Source organism: Trichomycterus rosablanca, chromosome 14, assembly GCF_030014385.1.
Source record: "Trichomycterus rosablanca isolate fTriRos1 chromosome 14, fTriRos1.hap1, whole genome shotgun sequence".
NCBI lineage: Eukaryota > Metazoa > Chordata > Actinopteri > Siluriformes > Trichomycteridae > Trichomycterus > Trichomycterus rosablanca.
Window position 1 is genome coordinate 21,496,901 of NC_086001.1, and position 13,989 is coordinate 21,510,889.

The window sequence follows — 13,989 nt, forward strand, 5'->3', positions numbered from 1 at the left end:
CTGGACTGGAATAAACTTTATAATGAATAAACTCTGAATGAGGAACATGAAGGGGTGAAAGTAAGCTGAGGTAAAAACCACCGAAGAAGAAGACGATGAAGATTCCCGCTCTTTTCTCTCACCGCCGTGCGCGAGCTCTCACCCGCCTCAGTGTCCTGCTTCATTCTGTAAGTATTTCAATTTAATCTTATATTTTTGTATATATATATATATCACTCAGGTGTAGTTAAAACTGTTAATTATATATACGTTTTTCTATCGAATGCTATAGTAAAATGTAATTGTATTTTTACAATATAAAAATTATTTTTATGCTTACTTTAGCTAGCTAACTAGCTACACTTTTTCTCACATAGCTAACGTTCTTTAATGATAAACGTAGCCCTCATACAATCGCTCTGACATACCTAAGTATTTTAATATTAGTAATGCGCATTGTTTGGCGTATTTTACAAGCCGATGTGAGTAACTGTGTGTTTGTAAATGGCGCGGCAGGTCTTCGGTAGCAGCCGTTAGCCGCTAGCAGGAGCACTGATAGCTGACAACACAACATATTTGCATATCTGAATACTAATCGCTTTTCGGTGAAATTCACTGATGTTTAAACAAAATGTGTAATTTTCGTGTTTCATCTAACTTAGGCTGCGTCCGAAATGGCATACATCGACAGTATGTACTAGATTTAATACAGTACACACTGCTTGACCGTTAAAGTAGTACGCTCTTTAAGTACGCGAGTATGCAGTATGCATCGAACTTCACACACACCAGCCGTCTAATAAGTGTCATGTGACACACAACGTCAAGCCACCAAATCAAAATTGCCACAATTCATTATTTTTTTTCTAAAAAGCCACTCATATAACCATAACATTATTAATTACAAACTTTTAATTTCACTTGTAAACGGTTATCTCCGCACTGTCCGCCCTTTTTACATTCCGCATCAGCAGCCTTTACACACTTGCACTTTCCTATCACATAACTGAACTAGAGCAGTGAAGGTGTTCAAAGCGAAAAAGGCAGACAGTGCAGAGGTGACGGTTTTAAAATTGTAAATTAATAATGTTATGGTTATATACTCTCCCAAGTAACGTTATGAGTAGTTTTTTAGGGAAAAAATATGAATAGAGGCAATTTTACGGTGATGTGACGTCGTGCATCACATGATATTGTTAAGCCTTTTTTTTAAAACAAACGTGAAAGTGATCTATTTGCCACTATGTCCTGGCATTTAACCCATCCATTCAGTGAAACACATATACACACACTAGTGAAGTGAGCAGTCAGAGTTTAAAGTGGGCTGGTCTGAATCATATAACTCCTAGTGGGCAAGCAAGTCCCTAATTTAATTAATCCCAGTTAATAATGCCAATATTTTTATGGTGTTTACCAACCACACCTTTATCGGGTGACCCTTTTCTGGAAGAAATGAACAGCATTAATTACAGGAATTGCTGACCTTGTTTGTAATAACGTTATTGATTGTCTCCTTCTGCCCATCTGACAGGCACCTATTCCAGTGTGGTAGCGGAACGTCTGTTAGTAATATATTTGCCAATATCACTCAGGTATGTTGACAGTTATTTATTTATATATATATATACAGTGTATCACAAAAGTGAGTACACCCCTCACATTTCTGCAAATATTTTATTATATCTTTTCATGGGACAACACTATAGAAATAAAACTTGGATATAACTTAGAGTAGTCAGTGTACAACTTGTATAGCAGTGTACATTTACTGTCTTCTGAAAATAACTCAACACACAGCCATTAATGTCTAAATGGCTGGCAACATATGTGAGTACACCCCACAGTGAACATGTCCAAATTGTGCCCAAAGTGTCAATATTTTGTGTGACCACCATTATTATCCAGCACTGCCTTAACCCTCCTGGGCATGGAATTCACCAGAGCTGCACAGGTTGCTACTGGAATCCTCTTCCACTCCTCCATGATGACATCACGGAGCTGGTGGATGTTAGACACCTTGAACTCCTCCACCTTCCACTTGAGGATGCGCCACAGGTGCTCAATTGGGTTTAGTCCATCACCTTTACCTTCAGCTTCCTCAGCAAGGCAGTTGTCATCTTGGAGGTTGTGTTTGGGGTCGTTATCCTGTTGGAAAACTGCCATGAGGCCCAGTTTTCGAAGGGAGGGGATCATGCTCTGTTTCAGAATGTCACAGTACATGTTGGAATTCATGTTTCCCTCAATGAACTGCAGCTCCCCAGTGCCAGCAACACTCATGCAGCCCAAGACCATGATGCTACCACCACCATGCTTGACTGTAGGCAAGATACAGTTGTCTTGGTACTTCTCACCAGGGCGCCGCCACACATGCTGGACACCATCTGAGCCAAACAAGTTTATCTTGGTCTCGTCAGACCACAGGGCATTCCAGTAATCCATGTTCTTGGACTGCTTGTCTTCAGCAAACTGTTTGCGGGCTTTCTTGTGCGTCAGCTTCCTTCTGGGATGACGACCATGCAGACCGAGTTGATGCAGTGTGCGGCGTATGGTCTGAGCACTGACAGGCTGACCTCCCACGTCTTCAACCTCTGCAGCAATGCTGGCAGCACTCATGTGTCTATTTTTTAAAGCCAACCTCTGGATATGACGCCGAACACGTGGACTCAACTTCTTTGGTCGACCCTGGCGAAGCCTGTTCCGAGTAGAACCTGTCCTGGAAAACCGCTGTATGACCTTGGCCACCATGCTGTAGCTCAGTTTCAGGGTGTTAGCAATCTTCTTATAGCCCAGGCCATCTTTGTGGAGAGCAACAATTCTATTTCTCACATCCTCAGAGAGTTCTTTGCCATGAGGTGCCATGTTGAATATCCAGTGGCCAGTATGAGGGAATTGTACCCAAAACACCAAATTTAACAGCCCTGCTCCCTATTTACACCTGGGACCTTGACACATGACACCAGGGAGGGACAACGACACATTTGGGCACAATTTGGACATGTTCACTGTGGGGTGTACTCACTTATGTTGCAGCTATTTAGACATTAATGGCTGTGTGTTGAGTTATTTTCAGAAGACAGTAAATCTACACTGCTATACAAGCTGTACACTGACTACTCTAAGTTATATCCAAGTTTCATGTCTATAGTGTTGTCCCATGAAAAGATATAATGAAATATTTGCAGAAATGTGAGGGGTGTACTCACTTTTGTGATACACTGTATATATATATATATATATATATATATATATATATATACAGTGTATCACAAAAGTGAGTACACCCCTCACATTTCTGCAGATATTTAAGTATATCTTTTCATGGGACAACACTGACAAAATGACACTTTGACACAATGAAAAGTAGTCTGTGTGCAGCTTATATAACAGTGTAAATTTATTCTTCCCTCAAAATAACTCAATATACAGCCATTAATGTCTAAACCACCGGCAACAAAAGTGAGTACACCCCTAAGAGACTACACCCCTAAATGTCCAAATTGAGCACTGCTTGTCATTTTCCATTCAAAATGTCATGTGATTTGTTAGTGTTACTAGGTCTCAGGTGTGCATAGGAAGCAGGTGTGTTCAATTTAGTAGTACAGCTCTCACACTCTCTCATACTGGTCACTGAAAGTTCCAACATGGCACCTCATGGCAAAGAACTCTCTGAGGATCTTAAAAGACGAATTGTTGCGCTACATGAAGATGGCCAAGGCTACAAGAAGATTGCCAACACCCTGAAACTGAGCTGCAGCACAGTGGCCAAGATCATCCAGCATTTTAAAAGAGCAGGGTCCACTCAGAACAGACCTCGCGTTGGTCGTCCAAAGAAGCTGAGTGCACGTGCTCAGCGTCACATCCAACTGCTGTCTTTGAAAGATAGGCGCAGGAGTGCTGTCAGCATTGCTGCAGAGATTGAAAAGGTGGGGGGTCAGCCTGTCAGTGCTCAGACCATACGCCGCACACTACATCAAATTGGTCTGCATGGCTGTCACCCCAGAAGGAAGCCTCTTCTGAAGTCTCTACACAAGAAAGCCCGCAAACAGTTTGCTGAAGACATGTCAACAAAGGACATGGATTACTGGAACCATGTCCTATGGTCTGATGAGACCAAGATTAATTTGTTTGCTTCAGATGGTCTCAAGCATGTGTGGCGGCAATCAGGTGAGGAGTACAAAGATAAGTGTGTCATGCCTACAGTCAAGCATGGTGGTGGGAATGCCATGGTCTGGGGCTGCATGAGTGCAGCAGGTGTTGGGGAGTTACATTTCATTGAGGGACACATGAACTCCAATATGTACTGTGAAATACTGAAGCAGAGCATGATCCCCTCCCTCCGGAAACTGGGTCGCAGGGCAGTGTTCCAGCATGATAATTACCCCAAACACACCTCTAAGACGACCACTGCTTTATTAAAGAGGCTGAGGGTAAAGGTGATGGACTGGCCAAGCATGTCTCCAGACCTAAACCCAATACAACATCTTTGGGGCATCCTGAAGCGGAAGGTGGAGGAGCGCAAAGTCTCGAATATCCGCCAGCTCCGTGATGTCGTCATGGAGGAGTGGAAAAGCATTCCAGTGGCAACCTGTGAAGCTCTGGTAAACTCCATGCCCAGGAGAGTTAAGGCAGTTCTGGGAAATAATGGTGGCCACACAAAATATTGACACTTTAGGAACTTTTACTAAGGGGTGTACTCACTTTTGTTGCCGGTGGTTTAGACATTAATGGCTGTATATTGAGTTATTTTGAGGGAAGAATAAATTTACACTGTTATATAAGCTGCACACAGACTACTTTTCATTGTGTCAAAGTGTCATTTTGTCAGTGTTGTCCCATGAAAAGATATACTTAAATATCTGCAGAAATGTGAGGGGTGTACTCACTTTTGTGATACACTGTATATATATATATATATATATATATATATATATATATATATATATATATATATATACATATATATTTGTAGCTTTCCAAAGATAAATGTTAGCGGTTTCATGTTTAAGTACTTTGGCACAAATAACACTGAATGGAATTTAAGACTTGGACTTTAATTAGGTTATTGTCAAGATACTGAAATTTTCAACTTCGATACCATACTTAGAAATATCAATATTTAGTAGCATTTTCAATACTAAAGGTAGATAAAATCGAAACTCTTTAAGATACACATATCAAAATAAACATAATGAAAGTTAATGGTCTGAATCTTTATTGCTGAAACAGTGTTCTTTACCTTAGTGCACATCTTTTAGTGGACCCATGGACCATGAAAAGTACAGTGCGTATCAGGTGTCCTCGAATCTACGGAGAAAAGCTGTTGCGAGTGTCAAGAAACGGCTATTGGAACTGTATCAAGAGCAGAATGTTTTCTGTGGATGCAATGAGAAATTTTTAGATGGCCATGTGTTGAGTGATGAGTGTATGGAGAGAGTGAGTTACAGTGATAAAACTGAGCAGGGCATGATTGGAGAGAGTGATGGAATTGAAACTGAGCAGGGCATGGTTGGTGGGGGTGATGGCATTGAAACTGAGCAGGGCATGATTGGAGAGAGTGATGGAATTGAAACTGAGCAGGGCATGGTTGGAGGGAGTGATAGCATGGAAATTGAGCAGTGCAATGAGGGACAGTGTGATGATTTCGAAAATGGGGAAGACGTTGTTGAGCCCTTTTGGGATGCATGGGAGCATCATGACATGAGTGAACCTAAGAGTCATGAATGGCAACCTGACCTAGCGCAGTCTTTGGCAAACTGGGCAGTAGAATTTGGTATTAAGCTTGTAGCGCTTTCAACTCTTCTTGTCCTTCTGAGACCCTGGCACCCTGACCTCCCAAAAGATGCAAGGACCTTGCTTAAAACAAAGACAAATTATCAGGTCTCACAAATTAAAGGAGGGATGTTCTTTTACTTTGGAATTCTAAACTCGCTGAACAACACGCTAGCTCTGATCTGGGAAAATGTAAAAAATGGTCATGTATTCAAAATACAGTTACATTTTGATGGGCTTCCTTTGTTCAAAAGTTCCAATACTCAATTTTGGCCTATTCTAGGGTTACTAAAAGGATACACATCTGCAAAACCATTTGTGATTGGTATTTTTAGTGGTGTTAGCAAGCCGAAATGTTTAGAAGAATATCTAAAAAGTCTTGTGGAAGAGTTAAAAACTTTACATTCTGGATTTATTTTCAAGGGTAAGACCTTCTTCATAACTGTCTCCTCAGTAATATGCGATGCACCTGCTAGGGCATTTATTAAAGGCATAAAGGGCCACTCTGGATATTATGGATGCGATAAATGTGTGACTCGTGGCAGACGAATCAATCACAATGTTGCTTTCCCTGAATTAGATGCTCAGAGAAGGACTGATGAAAGTTTCAGGTTATATACTGATGAAGAGCATCATACAACAACATCCCCTCTGACAAATACATACATAGGCATGGTATCGAAATTCCCACATGATTATATGCATCTATCATGTTTAGGAGTGATGTGAAAATTAGTGGTGCTGTGGTCAAGTGGACCCCTTAAAACTAGACTACAACCAAGGGACCTAAACAAAGTGTCAGAAAATCTTAAACAATTAAAGTACAATATACCCTCTGAATTTGCACGGAAACCAAGAGGGCTAGATGAGACCTGTAGGTGGAAAGCATCAGAGTGGCGCCAATTCATGCTGTATTCAGGACCAGTTGTGCTGCGAAATGTACTTTCATCAGCCCTTTTCCAAAACTTCATGTTGTTTTCCACTGCCATGTTTATCTTGGCCCACCCATTTTTGTGTATGGACTTAAACGACTTTGCAAAATCTTTGCTTCTGACGTTTGTTTCACATTTTGGTGAGACCTATGGAATGCAGTACATATCATACAATGTTCATGGTCTTGTGCACCTTGCAGATGATGTCAAAGAACATGGACATTTAGATACAATATCAGGGTTTCCGTTTGAAAATTATTTGGGGCAGCTGAAAAGACTCGTCAGGCAGCCACATTTCCCTGTAGCTCAGATTATTCGTCGCTTATCAGAAATGGAAAGCATAATAAAAGAAAACATCAGTCAACCATTTTCACATTGTTTGAGAAAGGAACACAATCACGGTCCTGTACCTCTCAGTAAGAGTAATGCTACCCATCAGTACAGCGAATTATTGTTTTTGCATTAAAACTTCTAAAGGTGATAATTGTGTTCGCATTGGTGATACAATAGCTCTGGTTAGAAACATTATTGATGTTGAGGGAACAGTGGTGTTGGTTTACAATGAATTCAAAACAAAAGCAAATTACTTTGATTATCCGTTGACTTCTACTCATTTGGGGATATTTCTGCTTTCTAATCTTGACTCAACCTTGCTGTACACATCTGCTGTTGATTCAGTTTGTAAGTATGTATTACTTCCATTTAAGGATGATTTTGTTGGAATTCCTCTGATTCATGTGTAAGAGTAGAAGAGGGTTGAGGGATGTCAATAGTCTGACAACATACATTTCATTAACAAGTAATTGTTATAATTTGTCTTGCTGCTGTAAAAGGATTTTGTTGTAAATCACTTGCCCTGTGGACTTGACTCAAATGTGAGATTATTGCTTATGTGAATAATTGCTGATATTCTATGTTTCCTCCACATAATCAAAGTTCAAAGCCTTGTTCACTCAAAAATGTTTGTTTTTATTCATACAAAAATCTTTTACAGTTTAAAAGTAACAAAAAGGGACAGGGCTGAAACAAACCTTTGGATATACTGCATTGTTAATTTTATTTTGCTAATTGCACAATTGTTACTATGTACTTCCCTTACTCTTTGGTACAGTAAATAAAGATTTACTAGATGTATTTCTTTTCTCAGTTTGTTTTGTCAGTCTCTTTTAAAGACATAACAGAAGTACAGAATTACAACACTGTGACGGTCACATTAAAACGTAAGTGACTCCCTTAACATTTTTTTTTTCATGAATACTAGCGATACTTCTGTTTGTTAGGTTTGGAGCTTTGTTTGTTAGGTTTCTGTTTGTTAGGTTTAGAGAGAATGTTCACATTAGAGAAGAAAATGTTTATTTATTTATTTATTTTTAGTATACAGCCATTGTTTGTGCTTTATTTCATCAGTATTGTGACCAGGTCCAAAGTAGTCCCCACATAATATAGTAAATGATTGTAAACACTTTTCTGTTTTTCCACTACAGGATGTTTCACATTGTGGAATTTGCAGACAAAAAGGTTGCAGTAGTCCCAGCTGTTTGGGTATCGAATGGAATCTGTAGCTGGCCCCCATACAAAAATGGAAACGAGATGAGCAAGGCAGTGAAAAAGCAAGAAATTCCGAATCCAGACTGGGCAAAATACGCTGTCATAGTGAGATGCACGAAAAGTGTGTAATTTCAAAATACTCATGAATAGCTTTCTTGTGAAGTATGTCATGCCACAGCTTACCATATAATGATTTAATTAATCACCTGTTTTCTAAAATGTTTGCAATAACAAAATGCTTGAAGTTGAATTTTATGAATATGTAATTCCATGCTATACCATATTTAGTTCTGACCACATACTGGTTGGCTGAGACATGCTCAGTGCCAATGCACATGTTAACTGGGGTTATTATAGTCCTTGTCTTATTCAGTTTAAGTTTACTGTATATGCACATTTGGAACCCTGCACTTAAAACTGTTTTCATAAATATATTTACTGAGCATTCTAAGAAAACCTGAGCCAGTCAGACTTGAGAGAGCTATTATATAATGCTACATAAATGCTTCTGCCTTTATTTTGCCATCAGATTCATACGATGCTATAAGGCCTAAATTAGCACTGGCTGAACAGCAAAGTGATCTGCAAACAGAGAGTGAAGATGACACAATGCCCTCATACAAAAGAAGGAAAGGAAGGTAAATGTTCTATTAGCCAAATAACTACATGCCACCAACTGATGATTAAGACTAATGGGACATTATGGACAATTACCCAACCTTGCTGTCACCTGTATCTCTTTTGGGAAATACTAATGTCAAGTCTACCTTAATTTGAAAAGTACATTCTTTGTATTCAATAGGGGATTCAATAGGAAATATATTCAGTCTGACAGTGAAGACGATGTTGGAGACAATGGTGATTTTGAAGAAACAATATCTGATGTAAATTATCTGCCAGATACTGCCAATGGTAAGAAAATTTTATTTTAGTATGGTAAAACCTAACAAGCACAAACTAATCGTTTATTGATACGTTAATATTAACCTTGGAACGTCTCCAGAGTTAATGGGTCAATTTGGTGCTTTTTTTTTTTTAACCTAAATCCTTATAATTATACATAAAACTTGCTAACGTGTTCTGTGCATCAAGAGCTTGTCCATATTGGCCTCTGATAATGACACTCAGCAGAGAACACAACTACAGACAGTATTTCATGAACTGTAGTAAGCCCAACTCCAGGAAAGTTATTGCTGATGCATATACAGGTCCTTCTCAAAAAATTAGCATATTGTGATAAAGTTCATTATTTTCCATAATGTAATGATAAAAATTAAACTTTCATATATTTTAGATTCATTGCACACCAACTGAAATATTTCAGGTCTTTAATTGTTTTAATACTGATGATTTTGGCATACAGCTCATGAAAACCCAAAATTCCTATCTCAAATAATTAGCATATCATGAAAAGGTTCTCTAAACGAGCTATTAACCTAATCATCTGAATCAACGAATTAACTCTAAACACCTGCAAAAGATTCCTGAGGCTTTTAAAAACTCCCAGCCTGGTTCATTACTCAAAACTGCAATCATGGGTAAGACTGCCGACCTGACTGCTGTCCAGAAGGCCATCATTGACACCCTCAAGCAAGAGGGTAAGACACAGAAAGAAATTTCTGAACGAATAGGCTGCTCCCAGAGTGCTGTATCAAGGCACCTCAGTGGGAAGTCTGTGGGAAGGAAAAAGTGTGGCAGAAAACGCTGCACAACGAGAAGAGGTGACCGGACCCTGAGGAAGATTGTGGAGAAGGGCCGATTCCAGACCTTGGGGGACCTGCGGAAGCAGTGGACTGAGTCTGGAGTAGAAACATCCAGAGCCACCGTGCACAGGCGTGTGCAGGAAATGGGCTACAGGTGCCGCATTCCCCAGGTCAAGCCACTTTTGAACCAGAAACAGCGGCAGAAGCGCCTGACCTGGGCTACAGAGAAGCAGCACTGGACTGTTGCTCAGTGGTCCAAAGTACTGTTTTCGGAAATCAAGGTGCCAGAGTCTGGAGGAAGACTGGGGAGAAGGAAATGCCAAAATGCCTGAAGTCCAGTGTCAAGTACCCACAGTCAGTGATGGTCTGGGGTGCCATGTCAGCTGCTGGTGTTGGTCCACTGTGTTTTATCAAGGGCAGGGTCAATGCAGCTAGCTATCAGGAGATTTTGGAGCACTTCATGCTTCCATCTGCTGAAAAGCTTTATGGAGATGAAGATTTCATTTTTCAGCACGACCTGGCACCTGCTCACAGTGCCAAAACCACTGGTGAATGGTTTACTGACCATGGTATTACTGTGCTCAATTGGCCTGCCAACTCTCCTGACCTGAACCCCATAGAGAATCTGTGGGATATTGTGAAGAGAAAGTTGAGAGACACAAGACCCAACACTCTGGATGAGCTTAAGGCCGCTATCGAAGCATCCTGGGCCTCCATAACACCTCAGCAGTGCCACAGGCTGATTGCCTCCATGCCACGCCGCATTGAAGCAGTCATTTCTGCAAAAGGATTCCCGACCAAGTATTGAGTGCATAACTGAACATAATTATTTGAAGGTTGACTTTTTTTGTATTAAAAACACTTTTCTTTTATTGGTCGGATGAAATATGCTAATTTTTTGAGATAGGAATTTTGGGTTTTCATGAGCTGTATGCCAAAATCATCAGTATTAAAACAATAAAAGACCTGAAATATTTCAGTTGGTGTGCAATGAATCTAAAATATATGAAAGTTAAATTTTTATCATTACATTATGGAAAATAATGAACTTTATCACAATATGCTAATTTTTTGAGAAGGACCTGTATAACTGTTGGCCTGGTCAAGCTTGACAGTGAACAGTGGTGTTACCAGCTTTTTGTATTGGGTTGCACCATAAAAAGGTGGAGGAAGAGGACCAGAGATGCTTTGTCTTAATAAACATGTCTTTTTCTCTGGGCTATCTCTCCATGGTACCTCTGACAGTCTTTTTACAATTTGACTGAGTGGGCTGCTAGGTTTTCTAATCATTTTTTTTATTTTACTCAGGTGGTTTTCATATTGGAAGGCACTGAAGCTGTCAAGAACACCGGGATTTTTAACGTCTTGCGCAAGATGCGCTAGATTGTGAACATTGTACGACACAAATTTAGGGCCATAGAGCTGTCCAAAATGAGAAACAAAAAGACCTAGGATGTTATTGGCATATTCAAGATAGTCCTTGTTGCTAAGGATGAAAATGCCCACAAATAGCAGCAGATAATTTTGGTACACTGCGGTGCTCAATGTATCTTTGAGCAGAACAGGGCCAGTGTACAATAAAAATTGTCTAAACTCTGTGGCTTTCCACATGTCAATTTCTCTAAGAGTCCTTGGTCGACATGCAAACTCAATAGGTACATAGCTTTGGATACCCAGCAGCCTTTCCGTTAATGCGTTTTCCTGAAAGTTGGACAGCCTACAAGTGAGAGGACCTAACTTCAGCCACAGGTACAGAAGTCGCCGCATGACACCTAGGCACACAAGGTGCAATCAAGGTGTAATCAAGAAGGAACCCAGATACCATTCCCAGAGATGTCTTTTCTAGAGCTGAAATACCATGGTGGTGATCCAAATCGGTCTTATCCCTGAAACTTTGATCTGTCCGTTGTGGCAGGTCGGTTCTAGGATACGTCATTCTGTTGTCTATGTAAACGCCTTCCTGTGTGCATTTCTCACACCCATGGTACCCTGTGTGACCTTTTATACACTTAATAAAAGCACGGGCTGGGGCATCACAGACCATTGAAGAGAGCTGCAAAGTTAACCTTACTCCCTCAAAGTCAAACCCCTCAGCAAGCTTGACTATCTCTAATGCAAAGTCATCAAGAAACTCGTTTGGTGAATTAGGCTTTCTTTCACCACAAAACAGCCCAATTGTCACTGGCTCATGATGTGGCAAGTTAATAACAGTGCCAAGGATGGGCCACAGCTGTGTTGGTGAGCTTTTGAAAAGTGGTAGCCCATCAATATTGACTTGAAGTTTCAGGTGTTTTGTATTGGCCACTAAACCCTTGTTTTTTTGCAGAATGTGTGTAATTGATTGGAGCACACCAAAGTAGTAGTACTGACCACCGGCTTTATCCTGAATTGCAAGATCATTTGGTCTTGCTGTACTCAAGAGTGTCCTGGCATCTTTTGGCAAGATTGAGTGATACTTGCCAAGGACATCTAGCTGCATTTATTGCACTGTGCGTGATGTGGTGTTGAATTGCCCATTTTGCTAGTTCATCACGCAAAGAATCAAACTCCAGTTCTGACTCTGATCCAGAATCAAAGTCCTCACAGTCAAAAAATACATCATTAGTAATGCAACTGAGGTCATTTTTACACACAGCAGATTGGCAATCCATGAACTCCAAATCATCATCATCGTTGTCTTCGTCTTCAAGTAGAGCATTGTTTTCTGTTTCTGAATCAATGCTCTGCCCCCCCCCCCCTTGTGCCTGAATTGACTAAGTCTCGATCAACCCATGCTTTTGCTTTTCGCCTAAGTGTCCAATATGATGGTTTTCTGCAAGACATTCTGTACAGTTAAACAAAAGATACAAAACAGAATCATTGTCACATTCAATGTATGTTATTAAAGTTATTAAAGGAGCTATTGCTTGTTTATTGCATACCTTTGTCTTTTGCGCACCTGTCTTGCTAGTGAACCTGAGTATAAGAAGACAACTGTGGGTAATTGTATGAAAAAAGGTTGATATGGTAAATAATCCTTTGATAAGTGTACACACTTAAAACAAAAAGGTTCTTCAAGGGTTCTTTAGTAAAGTGAATGACCATGAGCATTAAGGACCTATATAGAATGGAGAATCCATTGTACATGTTTCTTCTTAGCACCAAGAGGGTGCTTGTAGTGTTACAATGTCAAGCTTGTAACAATAGAAGAACCCTTTTGGTGCTATATAGAACCATGCACAACACAATCTCCATCAATCTAAAGACCCATTTCACTATGCAAAGAACCTTTTAAGCATGAAATGGTTCCATATAGAAATCATAGTTCTAAGTAGAACTACTTCCTTAACTAAAGAACCCTTGAAAAAAAACATTGTTTTGTCAAAGGGTTCTCCGAGTCTCCACAGAAGAACTACTTTTGGTTCCATAAAATACTATGTTTGTAGAAGGGATGTGTGAGTGTGAAGAAGTCTTAAAGAATCTTAATTTGGAAAAGGTTGTGTTTGTTTGTTTTTTTAATTTAAAGGTTCTTCACACTCTCACGTTCCTTGTGCAAACTTTGTATTTTATGGTAAAAAAAAAACATGCATCTTCTGTGGCATCACTCAGAGAACCCTTTGACAGTTTTCCATAAGGAAAAAAGTAATCCTGGATTGATCTGAATCACTATCTGGGAACACTGACCCTGTGGTGTGTTGAAATGTTTGCAAAGTTCCTGATTTTGTGCACTTTTTCTACTGCTCAAATTTAGTGAAGGTAAATATATTTAAATGTAGGTTTGATCATTTTTACACATGTATTTAATAATAAATGGAAGATAATGTTAACTATCCATTGAACGACTACATTTACCATGGTTCTTTAATATATAGTTTCTTGATGTTTGAAAGAACCTGTGTATTTTTATTCAGCGTTGTCCAGACTTATCCACAACTGGCCAGTTAACTGCTGGATTTCTTTCCAGACAAGCCAGAGCACATCAGGTTAACTGTTTAAAGACTGAGGCCAACTGATTAAACAAGTAGAAGTTCAGAATTGACACTTCTAACTAACAAATACCAAAAATATTTCCGGCTAAC

At 39.7% G+C, this 13,989-nt stretch overlaps 1 protein-coding gene across 1 annotated transcript in view; it reads left to right on the forward strand.

The window, feature by feature from the left end:
• LOC134326199 (zinc finger protein 850-like) overlaps positions 1-13,989 on the forward strand; it is a gene marked incomplete at its 5' end in the record, with an annotated part of 94,905 nt that overhangs the window by 28,844 nt on the left and 52,072 nt on the right. The window lies entirely within an intron of this gene.